Source organism: Leopardus geoffroyi, chromosome B2 (assembly GCF_018350155.1).
Source record: "Leopardus geoffroyi isolate Oge1 chromosome B2, O.geoffroyi_Oge1_pat1.0, whole genome shotgun sequence".
NCBI classification, from domain to species: domain Eukaryota; kingdom Metazoa; phylum Chordata; class Mammalia; order Carnivora; family Felidae; genus Leopardus; species Leopardus geoffroyi.
In genome coordinates, this window is record NC_059332.1 from 68,735,792 (window position 1) to 68,750,284 (window position 14,493).

At 41.3% G+C, this 14,493-nt stretch overlaps 1 pseudogene; it reads right to left on the reverse strand.

The window, feature by feature from the left end:
• Positions 1–2,984: 2,984 nt before the first annotated feature.
• On the reverse strand, positions 2,985–4,862 carry LOC123609755 (annotated as a pseudogene).
• Positions 4,863–14,493: the final 9,631 nt, after the last annotated feature.

Consider the following 14,493-nt stretch of genomic DNA (forward strand, 5'->3'; position numbering starts at 1 on the left):
TTTGCTTTACAGATGAGGAAATTGAGGCTAAGAGTTGGTAAGTATATTTCCCAAATATGCGACCAGTAAAGGGGAAGCAGGGTTTTCAACCTAGATCTTCTGATTCCCAAAGCCTATGTTCTCCTTATTCTCCTCATTACATTCCTTTCACAGGGAAAACAGATACTAAGAAAGTATTAACAACTAGTGGGTCCTGGTCACCAATTCCTGTGTGTGTGTGTGTGTGTGTGTGTGTGCGCGCGCGCGTGGGTGGGTGGGGGGGTGTCTCCTTCATACAAACAATTCTCAGCAACCAGCAACTGAGTGCCCCTGCAATTCAATTCAATTCTGCATATAGCAGAATTGCATCATAGCATCAAGTCCCACAGGTGGAGGGCTCAGTCCTACAAGACCATGCCCCTCCTCACTTCAGAGGCCAGCTGCAAGTCCAGGTTGTCACCTGGGCTTCTGACCGACTGGCTATAGACTGAAAGTTCCAATAACCCCTCTTTGTGTTCAATTAATTTGTTAGAGTGGCTCACAGAACTCACAGAAGCATTTTACTTACTAGATTACCCATTTATTATGAAAGAATATAACTCAGGAACAGACATGCAAGAGATGCATAGGGCAAAGTATGGGGAAAGGGCACGGAATTCCACGCCTGTTCCACGTATGCTGGTCTCCTCAGATCTCCACGTGATCACCAACCTGGAAGCTCTCCAAGCCTTGTTTTTGGGTTTGAACAACCAAATGGAGGCTTCATTACATAGGCACAATTGACTAAATCATTAGTGATTGAACTCAATCGCTAGCCCATCTTCCCTACCTGGAGGTCAAGGGGGTAGGACTGAAATTTCCAACCCTCTAATCACATGGTTGGCTCCCCTGGCAACCAGCCCCCATCCAGAGGTGGGGGTCCTGAGTCACTCCATTAACATAACAAAAAGCACCTTTCTGGCTCTCCTCACTTAGGAGATTCCAAAGGGTATTAAGAGTTCTGTTGGAGGGGCGCCTGGGTGGCGCAGTCGGTTAAGCGTCCGACTTCAGCCAGGTCACGATCTCGCGGTCCGTGAGTTCGAGCCCCGCGTCGGGCTCTGGGCGGATGGCTCAGAGCCTGGAGCCTGCTTCCGATTCTGTGTCTCCCTCTCTCTCTGCCCCTCCCCCGTTCATGCTCTGTCTCTCTCTGTCCCAAAAAAAATAAATAAACGTTGAAAAAAAAAATTAAAAAAAAAAAAAAAGAGTTCTGTTGGAAACGGGCGACAAAGACCAAATATTTATTTCTTTTTAAATTTTTTTTTTCAACGTTTTTATTTATTTTTGGGACAGAGAGAGCAGAGCATGAACGGGGGAGGGGCAGAGAGAGAGGGAGACACAGAATTGGAAACAGGCTCCAGGCTCCGAGCCATCAGCCCAGAGCCCGACGCGGGGCTCGAACTCATGGACCGCGAGATCGTGACCTGGCTGAAGTCGGACGCTTAACCGACTGCGCCACCCAGGCGCCCCCCAAATATTTATTTCTTAATATAAATCACAGTATCACAACAACATTGAATAAAAAGAGAAGCTAATGAAAATGGCTCACATCCAAAGTTTAGCCTTTGCATTGATCTTTTCCTTCACATTTCATCTACTGATTTGGACATCATGGGTAAAGTGGCTACATAGGAATCTGGTAAGTTTCCATCTCTGGAATCTTTTCTTTGGTAGACAGGCAACAGTCTGCTTAACATTCTAGGGATTGTCCCCGCAGTTCAGATAGGCAAAGGGGATTCTTGAGGTATTTCATCACCATCAAAATGTGTGACTAATGAAGAGTGGCTGAACCACTTCTAGAAGAAATGAATCCTAGGAGGGGCAGTTAGGCAGTGCTATGAGTGTTAAAGCCTTGATCTTGGGAGAATTGGTTCTATTATCTCTGACAAAAACCCAGTGTCCTCTTCTGTACTTCTGGGTGTCTTTCTTGTTAATACAAGATTCGCACCACACAGCTCTGAAAGTTTCCCCTACGTTATTACCCATATCTTAGGAAGGAGGGATAAAACACACAGAAAGAAACACAAGGGTAACATCACTTACAGTTTCATTTAAGGTGGGCTCCTGTCTTCTGCATTTACCCTCCTGATCATCTCATTTTGGCAGTCAGCTAAAGACCACAGGATTAAATGAAAATGGTTGCCTAGGCCACAACGAGGGGAGGAACAAAAGATGGAATCTGACAAAAGCTCATTGGATAGAGGCAAACATGGAGGCAGGCAATTGTAGGGACATGGGATGACAGTTTTAATGAGGAACAAAGGCCCTGCATCCTCATCCACCTTCATTATTTTCTCAGAGACTTTTTTGATGGATCCTGATGTGGGAGGACTTGAATGGTCTCTTCCTCTTCTAGAGACAAAGCAGGCCAGCCATTCTCCCAAGACTCTTAGCACAGAGCTCTTTTCTCTCTCCTTCTTGCCCTACTCCAAATACTTGGTAATAAATATGGTAATGGATAATAAACTGAACTAGTCCCTCCTTGGGAAAAATAATTATAAGCTGGACACTATAAAAGCAAGTATTTTTTTTTTAATTTTAAAAGTGTCGATCTGTATGCATTCTATTTATTTTTTCACAGTCTATGCAGCTTTTATTTCAATCAGAAAGTAATCATATATATATATATATATACATATATATATGTGTGTGTGTGTGTGTGTGTGTGTGTGTATATATAGTCTAAAGATAGTATAAAAGGTGAATAAAAAGGCCCACAAGTCTAGTTGGGGTGGGGACAGAAGGGTGGGCTTGTCCAGTATTGTATCTGGCACCTCAGGAGGAGGAACAAGGACAGAATCAAACAGAGAAAGGCTTGAAGGGCATAGGGCAGGCAGGAAACTGCCTGGCAGGCTGAGCCTGCTCACCACAAGGCAGGAAGAGACCCTGATACCACTCATATGGCCAGCCTGGTGTGGACAGGCCTAATGCAGGCCAAGAAGAAGCCAACACCCAGCCTGGATTTTCTTTTAGCACGTTCAAACTTCCACAGTGCTGTCTACAACCCCTGAGAAGAGCTGGTCCTTGGCACATGGCCAGCTCTGTCACACTGCATTGATGATGCAGCAGGGTCTATATGCAGATCATGTCATTCATCTCAGACCCCGAGAGACCTGTCATAGGATGTGCTGGAGACTTTGGTCTGGTCTGGCATCAAGATGACTTTCAGGGCACACGTGGTGCCAATGAGGCTTGTTAGGATCGGCACCTGCTACCTAGACTTGATGTCTCATACGTGGATGAGGTTCTCTTAGATGCCACTGACAATGTGGCCATTCATTGTGCCAATACAGTAGGTGCTGCTACCGACATATACAGGATGTGGGTGCAGTTGAGGGTCCAGATGTCCCAGATCTTGATTATCTGGTTAGAAGCTACTGTGCATGTAGCTCTGGATGGTGACCAGGGCCTGCACCCAGGAGTTGAGGCCTATGAGTATCTACTTTAACTTCAGTTCAGTGCCCATGATGTCCCACACCTAGATGTCCTTCAGGAAGCTGAAGAGGATGCTGTATGAGGATACCAGTGTGTATACCAATTTTCTGGGCTTGGATCATGTTCACCATCTGCAGGTTCTGGATGTCCCACATGATGTACAGTCTGCTGAGCTACCATAAAGCCTGCGCCTCTGGAGGCAGAGCATCAGCACAATGCTGTCATGGCCCTCCAGCATCTTCTGGCACTTGTAGGTGGCATAAGTGTCCCACAGGTCACCCGTGGAGCAGATGCAGAGACACCAGACAGGGCCTTGTTGGCCCACGCAGGTTCTTTTGCACTTGAAGATCTATTGAGGGTCATAGGATCCTAGGATGCCCACGTTTAGCCAGATATTGATGTAGCTTGTCACAGACATGTCCCTCCAGAACTCCATAAGGTCCTCTCCAAGCCTGGTCTTAATCCAGGACATTAAACTTGAGTTTATGCTCTTCCATAGCTGGTCAATCTTCTGTGAAAGCTTGTCCAGCATGGAGTGCAGAAAATGATCTCCTGGCCCTTTTGGGTCAGCACCACATGTATCTTGTGGAAGCCATCAGCCTTTTGCTGCAGGAACTCCTTCAAGTCCATCTCATACATGTCCTGATTTCTCACGAACATGCACCTGTACTTAGAGTGGGGCTACTTGACATACCTGTATTCCTTGAGGGGTCCTCCAGTTTCATCTGGACGAGGGGCTGGCAGCTAGGGCCATTGGAGCATCACACAGACCTGCAGTCACAGAGGCCCTTGTGATCCTTCCAGGCACTGAGCTTGGTGGCAAAGAGGCCCCCACAGGAGGTCTACCTCAAAGAGGGTGGGCTTCCTGCCAGTCATCCCTGGAGAGCTATGTCTGCAGAGAATGAAGAGCTCCTGGATCTATGCTCCAGTGCAGTTTTGTTCACTACCGCCATCAGCTTGGTGTTGTCCACAGGACACTTCTCTGACTTAAGATGAATCTTCGATAAAACATGTGCCTCTATGTGCTGATCACAGGGTCCCTGAACACACCGCAGCAGAGCTGGCTACAGAGCTTCACTGAGGGCTGCTCAGCAAACACTAGCGGCTCCAGCTCCTCCTTATACTCTGGGAGCAAGAAGGTGGAGCACAGGGACAGGCTGGACTCAGAGCGCGGGCAGCTGGAAGAGATGGCAGCGCACGATTTGGATTCAGACTGCAGGGTGGTGATGGGGGCACGCTGTCTTCCTTATCCCGAGGGGAGCAGGTGTGGGTGCTGGAGGAAGAGGGCACCGTGTGGTGCTGTCTGTGCACGCAGGTCTCATTGGCTTTTGCAATGGTAGTGACAGCTGAAAAGGTGGGTCCCAAAATCTTCTCCATTCTGGTCGTCCAGTGAGGTCTGAGGTGGAAGGGTTGGTAGGCTCCACAGAGAAGCAGGGACTTTTGCCTGACCTCATACTCATGAGCAGTATCTCACTCACATAATGTCTCCCACCAGGGGCTACCAGGGAGGGACAATGCCACTGTCCAGCTTTATCAGGCCCCCTTGGCTTCCTCCCTAGAAAGGGATCTGTGTGCATTTTACAATATAGCATTTTCAAAATGTTTATTAGCCACATCTACTAAGAGAATCAACAAATTAAATTTGGTATCAGCAAGTTACATATATTCTCTTGTATATAATGTCATGATAAATGTTGCACATTGTAAGAGCACAGGCACTTTCATCAATGACTTGAATTTTACAGACACTACACTCAGTTTAAATGACGGTGTTGAAAGATCTTTGAGGTCTGAATTTCTCCAGTGCTCACTGCCAGACTACTGAGACGCACAGCAAGGGAGAGTGAATAGTCAGCAGGGTCAAGGGCTGCAAAAAGAATGAAGAAGATGAGCACGGAGGAAACGCAGCTGGATCTATAATAGGGAGGAATCCATGACCTTTGGGAGAGCATTTCAGTAGCATAGTGGAGAAGGAAGTCGGCTTGCAGTGCATTACAGAGTAATTGGGTAGTGGAAAAGAGTGCATGAGACTTCTCTTTATATAGTATAGCAGTGAAAGATGACACGGAATGAGTTTGACAAGCTAGCTGGGCCAAAATACATTTAAAAAAAATATTGTTAATAGGCAGAGCAGGAGGCATGGGTGAGATGTGCATCTGTAGCAGAGTTCGGGGGTGTGGAGAGAGAGAGAGAGAGAGAGAGAGAGAGAGAGAGAGAGAGAGGCACTAGCACAAAATTCCCACTAGCAGATGCTCTATCTAATAAGCACTTACCCTTAAAGGAAGTTTCCAAAATTGCCTCATTTTTGTAGGACTCAAAAGAGTTTTAGAGCATGAAACACAGACATTTGCCCTGGAGGGGCTTGTCATTTAAAAGCAATACAGTGTACACAGAGACAATGAAATGGAGTTATCAGTTAAGCACCTTTCAAAAGATGTTAGCCAATACAGTCTAACCATAATAAAAAACACTGAATGACTTTGTTCAATTTATTCACATATTATCCACGTTAGGTAGGTATTATTATCATTTTGCACATGAGGAAAATGAAGCTTAGGCAGGCTACAGGCTAAGGAAGTTCTTAACCAATGATTTAAGACTAGTCTCTCATTACAAGCTAGGATCCCAAGCTGGTAACGATCAATAGAAATAGTGAAACTTGCAACTGGAATCTCAAATGAGAATTGAACAACGTATCTTACGATGTCTGCATCTTATTTCAAAATATTTTGGGATAGGCACACATGTCTGCACATGTATTCGTGTGTGTGTCTCCCTGTGTGAGTCTGAGTTACGTGTTAGGTATCACCAGTTGCCTGGTTGCAATGCATACTCTAGGAGAAAGGAGGGGATAATCAACATTTACTAAAACAGGCTGTAATCCAGAGACAGCTGTTATAATCTTTAATAATCTAATTCCAAATAACACCAGATTTCAAGATATTAGCATAATGAAGGACAGAGATGGATACTCATTGGTGAAATTAGTGGCTTGTTAATTAGATAATGGATGTTGGAAGCAGGCATCCATTAGTGAGATTAGTAACAGTTGAAGACTGTGAACTGACTGAAATACTCTAGAAATACTCCCTGCCTCGCCATGAGTCTAGCAAGTCACCCTTTATTGTTAGAAGTTGGAAGCTTGATCCTTGACAGTCCAGATCCAGCCAGTCCAGCCAGATCCAGTCCAGATCCTTTTTGTCCAGCCATCTCTTTGGAGTGTTGTGGTTGACTGCTAATGCTCACAAGGCTAACTGAATTCTTCTTCTAGAATTTTCTCACATCTGTTGCAAAGAGATTTCACTGGGTTTACAGAAAAGGCTATATGATTTATTGGAAGGTCTGCTAACTAATAAATGTTAATTTAATTATGGTCTGTGTGTATGAAAAACTTTTGTTGAATTCTTTTACTAAAACCTGGAAATAAGATTGTATGGAAATAGTAAACTCTCACCCACTTTGAACTCCTGGTGTCCACTATTATCTATTAAAATTAACTTCTTTGTTTTTAACCAAATTGGCTTAGGTCAGTTAGACATTTATTTCTGTGAATTTCCTTTATAAATTCCCTTTCCAACTTTTAGAAAAAGCATTCGTCACGTTCTTATTTTTTAAAAAAAAATTTTAATGTTTATTTATTTTTGAAAAAGAGAGGGTAGGGGCAGAGAGAGAGGAAGACAGGATCTGAGCAGGCTCTGCACTCTCAGCACAGTCCAATGTGGTGCTTGAACTCATGAACTGTGAGATCATGGCCTGAGCTGAAGTCGGATGCTTAGCCAACTGAGCCACCCAGGTGCTCCCATCACGTTCTTGGTATCTCTACCCTGATGACCTTGTCCCCAGACTCTACCTGTCTGCCCTCCAGTTTTACTGAGAATACAGATGCAGTCAGATGGACAGTCCTTCTGTTCCCCTTATCTTCCATCATCAAATCCTCCAACCTGCCTGTATCTGCCTTTACCTTTCGTCTTTCTTCTTATAACAAGGGAGAGAGTGTAGCTTCGCTTGTGAAAGGTGAGCCTTTCCATTTAAACTTAGTATCCTGTCTTGCTTTGCTGCTTAAGGACTTCATTTCTGTGGTTTATTCACTCTCTTGTGAACCAATTTCTCCCTTTCTGTTAGATTACTCACACTAGCATACAAAATGCTCTAGCATCTTCTACCCTAGACAAAACAAAACAAAACAAAAAAAACTTATCTTGATCCTTTTAAGCAATCACTTTATTTTTATATCCCTATACAGTAAAAATACATCTTTACTGTTTTCACTTTTTATTCTTTTTAAATTATTAAATAATTCAAACAGAGAAAAGTTAGGGAATAATATAATACATGCCTATGAATGTACACAACTTATGTCCATCTTCATAAAATTTTAATGGTTTTCTATATTTGCTTTACTTTTAAAGAAAAATGTTACATCAGGGTGTCAGGTGGTTCAGTTGGTTGAGTGACCAACTCTTGATTTCAGCTCAGGTCATAAGTTCACGGTTCATGAGATCAAGCCCTGCATTTGGCTCTGCTCTGACAGCACGGAGCCTGCTTGGGATTCTTTCTCCCCTTGTCTCTCTGCCCCTTTCTTGTGCACACACACACTACATCTCTCTCTCTCAAAATAAATATTGTTTAAAAAGGGAGAAATGTTATAGATATAATTGAAATCCTTCTCAAATGCATTTTCTCCCATCTGCAATGGTAAACATTAACCAGAATTTTGTGCTCATAATGCCTATATGTGTTTTTGTATATTACTACTGCACAAATATATATCCACAACTGAGAGTTACACTTTATTCTCTACTGATGGATGTTATACCAATTTTCACCCCACCAACAGTAAATGAGATATTTACTGTTTATTCTGTTATATACTGTTCATACTGTTATTACTTTATATTCATGACAACACTTGAATCAGCCTTTTTTAAAAATGTTCATTTATTTTTGAGAGATAGAGACAGAGTGCGACTGGGGGAGGGGCAGAGAAAGAGGGAGACACAGAATCTGAAGCAGGCTCCAGGCTTTGAGCTGTCAGCACAGAGCCTGACGTGGGGCTTGAACCCAGGAGCCATGAGATCATGACCTCAGCCAAAGTCAGATGCTTAACTGACTGAGCCACCCAGAACCCCCTGAATCAGCCTTTTTAATTTTGTCAAACTGGTGAGTTTGAACTGTTATTTCACTATGATTTTAATTTGCATTTACCTGACATCTAGTAAATTAGGGCATCTTTTTATATTTTTTTTGGCCATTTTTTAATTGCCTATTCATCTTTTGCCTACTTGTCTTAACATCTTGAATGAATAGATGATCATTTCTCCCTGCTTTATAATGCCACCTCTATCATATACTATTTCTTGGATCTCTAAGTTGTTTCAGTGGTTCAGTGTTTTATTTGTAGAATTCCGCATCAAGAGCACAAGACCCTGGAGCACCTGGTGGCACAGTTTGTTGAGCATCCGACTCTTGATTTTGGCTCAGGTCATGATCTCACAGTTGTGAGTTGGAGCCCCACATTGGGCTCTGGGGTGACAGTGCAGATCCTGCTTGGGATTCTCTCTCTCTCTCTCTCTCTCTGTCTCTCTCTCAAAATAAATAAATAAACTTAAAAAAAAAGAGCACAAGATCCTACTGTAGCTTCATAAGAACTCTTAATCTCTGGTAGAGCATCTCCTCCAGTACGTTCTTCAAAATATGTGAAGACATTTTTACTTCTTTGTGCTTTCATATGAATTTTAGGGATTTTATGTCAAGATTATGAAACCCTGGGAGATTTTCATTGGAATTTATTTGGCTGTAGAGACAAAATTGGGCAGAAGAGAAATATTTATCTTGAGTCTTATCCCTAAACATGGTATATATCTCACTTCTCTGTCCTTTACATGGTATATATCTCACTTCTCTCTAGTGCAGTCTTATCAGGCTTCTTTCTCCACCACTCCATTGACTCTGGTTTGGTTTTCAAGATCATGAACAACTTGCAAATTGCCAAATCTAATGGTCACTTATTTGTCCTTTTCTTACTTGACTCTTTGGTGGTCTTCAAGCCTTTGTAGCAGCTTAGCTTTCCTTTAGTCCCAGTTTAGAGGTCACTTCCTCAGAAAGTTCTTTCCTCATTATTCAGTTTAAAAAGCCACACAGTGACATAATTCATATTGCTTTATTTTGATTCTCTGCAGAGTCCTTATCTCTATTTTATATTGGCCTCTACCAACCTCCTTGACTTACACCATTTCCCCTTGTTAATTATGCTTTCTTTGATTCCTTAAACACATCAAGCTATTTTTACACAAAGGCCTCATACTGCCTTTTCCCTTCTCTCTAGAGCTCTCTTATCTTAAAGATATTTGCTCGACTTTCTTTTCCTCATCATTTAAATCTCTATTCAACTGTCTATGAACTCCCATTCATCATCACACCAACCCAGTATATTATCTTAAATGTTTGGCTTCTGATTGACAATTATTTTATTAAAGTGTTTGCTTGTTTACAGTTAATATCTCTGTAGTCCCCTACCTCCATATGTGCTACACTAGAGCAGTAACCATATTAATTTATACACATTAATACCAGAACACCACCTGGTACCAATTTGGTGAATAAAATAAGTCACTCTATAGCCTCAGACATAAAATTCACAATTGTGTATGAAATTAAAACACCATACCTATGAACTGACATTAAAAAAGGATATAGGTATTAGATCTAGCAAAATAAATTATTATAGTTGACATATGGCTTTGGTAAGTTAACAAATAATTCTTTAAAAATATCATTTGGGGGCACCTAGGTGACTCAGTCGGTTGAGCTTCCAATTCTTGAATTCAGTTCAAGACATGATCCCAGGGTCATGGGATTGAGCCCTGCATCCAGGTCCACACTGAGTATGGAGCCTGCTTGATTCTCTCTCACTCTGCCCCTCCCTTCCATTTCACATAGGCATGCACACTCTCTCTCTCTTAAAAAGATATTATTTGGATGGATTAAATACAAATTGTTATATACAGATGTTAAATAATTTCTAAATAAAATATAATGTGAAATATCATAAATATAATATTTATAATATAGATATTATATAATAAATATATAAATATATAACGTGATATATAAACATAATATATTTATATTAAATATAAATCTATTTATATATTACATAAATATAAACATATAAACATATAATAAATATTATATAATATTTATATTATAATATTATGAATATAATATTATATTATAAATATAACATTTATAAAACAAAACGTACACAAGTATTATATCTGCTATTTCTAAAAATAATCAAGGAGATTAGAGAAACAAAATTAAGGTAAGAGATTAACCTGCAATGAAATGATTATCCAAACTTCACATAAAATGGTTGAAAAACTTATTTCTAAACATTCTAACAGCCACTCCAAAGAAAAACTTTAATCAGTTACATGATTCATGCTGTCCGCAAGATAAAACAGGACAGTACATTAGGGTGCCTGGATGGTTCAGTCTGTTAAGTGTTTGACTCTCGATTTCTGCTCAGGTCATGATCTCCAGTTAGTGAGTTCAAGCCCTGCATCCGGCTCCTCGCTGACAGTGTAGAGCCTGCTTAGGATTCTCTCTGCCCCTGCCCTGCTAGCTCTCAATCTCTCTCTCTCTCTCAAAATAAATAAACTTTTTTCCTTTAAAGGACAGTACATTAGAAGAGGCCTGAATATTCTCGCAGCTAAGCCTGGAGAGACTTCTCCCATGAGTTGTTATAAAATATTCTTCATCAGTAATATTTGTACAGCTAATAAAATGAGGTGTGCCATTGAGCTCTTCCTTATAATGTTCTTCAATATATGCTAAAGACATATAGCATGGCCCAGAGCAGTTGAGTAAAATACTGCTATGAAATGAAACAATCACATGGTCTGGTTCTTCAGCTTAACAGAAGGTCTAGCAAGAAGGCTGGATGGCAAATCCTTCAGGCAACCCTCTGTAAATGTCATTTTAACAACTGATCATCTAATAGGTACTGTCCAGAGGAAAATCTGAAGTTACACTCCATTCCATACACCTGAAGAGCAGGTATTTTGTGTTATTGGACCAGCATGACCCATGTGCAATAACTATTGGTTGAACTGGGAATAAGGTTAACATCCTTTTGTGAAGTCCAAGCCCCTAATGAGGATACATGTAATGGAAAGCTGCCTCCAGAGAGGGAAAAGTCAAGATTCCTCTCACAAAGCAGTCCTGGTTCTGCTCTGACACAGAATGAACGGGTACCCTGGCCAGGGTTCTATACCACAGTCCATATCTGTATAGTCATGATCCTATTTTCTGGATGCATTCTTTACTGCAAGACTGGAGCTAAGCTACAGATCAGATGCTTCTTCACAGAATCAGACTTACCAGTTTCAGAGATCTTGGCTTCAGTTAGCTCCGCAGGTCCCTGGACCCTGCCCAGGTGTCCCATCCTGGAGACAGGCCTTCCTCAGCAATGTGAACTACTCCTGGTTTCTGCAGGCTGAGAAATCTACCTCCTTTCTTCAAAGGTTCCTTGGCCACACCTGGGCTACACCACTGGTTTCTCTAGCTACCGCTGTCTAGCACTAGTTTGTTCATTTACTCAACAAATATTTATTATATTTCTTGGGGTATTACATCTTGAGGCACATGGTGAATATGCTAATTCTGAGATTCCCATTGGATGACCAAGTTGTACTGGATGTACAGTTGAATAAACAAGTATGAGGTTGTGAAGACAGGTCAAGTCTGAGAATTAGGTGTATATCTTTAAGCTGTGAGGTTACTTAGGAATGCGAATGGACAGGTAGACAGAATATTACCAAAGTCCCATTTTAATTTGAGCAACATCGAGCGCTTGGTTGGCTTCTGCCTCTGTCAAGTGCTTCTCTGCCTCAGCAGCCATTTTCCTGCCTAAAACAAGCCTCCAAAAATCCCTAGAGATAAGTTACACGGGTCTTCTATCCTAGGTTACCTCATTTATTTGCTTTATATCATACGTACTTAATACGTGGGAAGACAGAGGACAGAAGCAGTACTCCAAAGCTCTTAAAACCCCAATTCAAATCTATTTTATTTACTCCTTGACCTCCCTGCAATACGATTCTCCACGATCAGTTCCCTGTTAGGGCTTTTAAAACTAGAAACAAGACTCACCAGAAGTCCTTCTGGGTTGTGATTACCCTGAGTTTCGTACCTTTTTAATCTCTCTTCCTCACATTTGATAGGTGGTGGTAGAGAGCTTGCTAACTGTTTTCCTATTACTAATGCTGGAAGAAATATCAGCATTTTAAGCCATGCAGTCCAAAGTGTACACTGACGTTCATATTTGGCTCTAATGCAGGGCACAAGTCCCTACAGAGCAGTGTCTTTGCTTGCACCCAACAGGGTGTGAGAGTATCCTGCAGAGGCAAGTTGCGGAGTGTGGCAGAAGACACTGTCTAAAGTAGAAAGAATTAGCAAAAATAGTTATAACTTGAGCATTAACCATGTGGCAGACGCCAGTCTGTGTTTCTTGTGTCGTTTAATACCGCGTTCTTCAATGGGGGTGTTATCGTCCCCTGGGGGCATTATGGAAATTTGCAGAATTGTTTTCGTAGTTAATAGTGATTTGTGACAGGGCCAGGGATGGTAGACTTCCTGCAAGGCAAGGGATTGTCCCACATAATAAAGAACTGACTTCACTCAATTTTCACAGAAGTGTCTCTAATGTCCCATGGCTATTTCTATTTTTATAATTTTATAAATTTTTAAGCCTAGACCCTACTATTGTTTTTGCATTTAAACAGAAAGTAATTTGAATTTAAGCGGTTCTAAGATACAGACATTTCCAAGACTGTATCTATCATATAAATTAGGAGAAGATCAGAAGATTGTACTTTGTTTTATTTGGAACCTTATCGACAGTCTTTTACTATTTTGGACATTATGTCTCTGCCTGCAGTATGTGGCTTATGGTTATTATAGCTGCTGCATTAATGGTAATTCTGTGTTTATGTGCAAGAATGGGGCACTTTATTATATCTTCTAGAATAATCACATGGGAGCATTTGCTTATTGACAGATGTTATTATATTGCAAATTACCTTTTTTAAAATTTCTTCTTTATATTACAATTAAGGCATTACATTAATTTAAAAAAGAATACTCTGGTAGATAGCATTATCTATGAAGTTCATTTCAGGATTTTTACGAGGATGTTACTAAAATTTGTAATACAGTGTGCTGAATTGAAAACTACCGATTTATCCTCATGACAGCCCCATGAGGCAGGGGACTACAGTTTCCTCCATTTTCAAATAAAAAAAATAGGCACAGATTATTTAAATAACTAGCCTTGGTCACAGAGCTGGTAAGTCAGGGGCCAGAATTTGAACCCAACACTCCGGATCCCAGAGCTATACACTCTTAAGCACTATTTTTCTGTTTCTTATCACAGGAAGCTAATAGAAATATCAGGCAAAAGAGGGCAGAATTCTGTACAGGTCTTGAGAGGCAGGGAGTGTGTGCTTCTTAAAATGCAGATGAGTGCACAGTCTCCATGCAGAGTGAGGGGCTTGTAGCAGGCCTGGTAAAAGTTACTGAGAGACCTGCTGGCTAGTCTCAGGGGTTTCAAGTGAAGGCAAAATTGGCCTGCTGATGCCCATTCTGAGTGACAGGAGTAGAGCCGGGTGGATTATTGTGAATTCCAAGGTTCCTGCTATGGACGACCACGGATCCATGATCTCTGCATCCCACCAGGAAAAAAAAAAAAAAGGTGGACAATCCACTGATAGTTTTGAACTCATGACAGTGAACTCATGACATGTGCCTACTGGAATCAATATTATTCTCTGGCACATTCAATATTCAACTTTTAGCAAGCATGTAGTAAGCATGTAGCAAAGTAAGTCTTTGCTAGATTCCAGAAAAGTTAAAGAAAAACTTCATTCAAGTTCCCTTACACTTTCTTATGCACGTATTTAAAAATCAGACCAGCAAACAACCTTGATTTTTTTCTCAGTCTGAGTTTATCCACATATTTTTTTTTCCATATGCTAATAC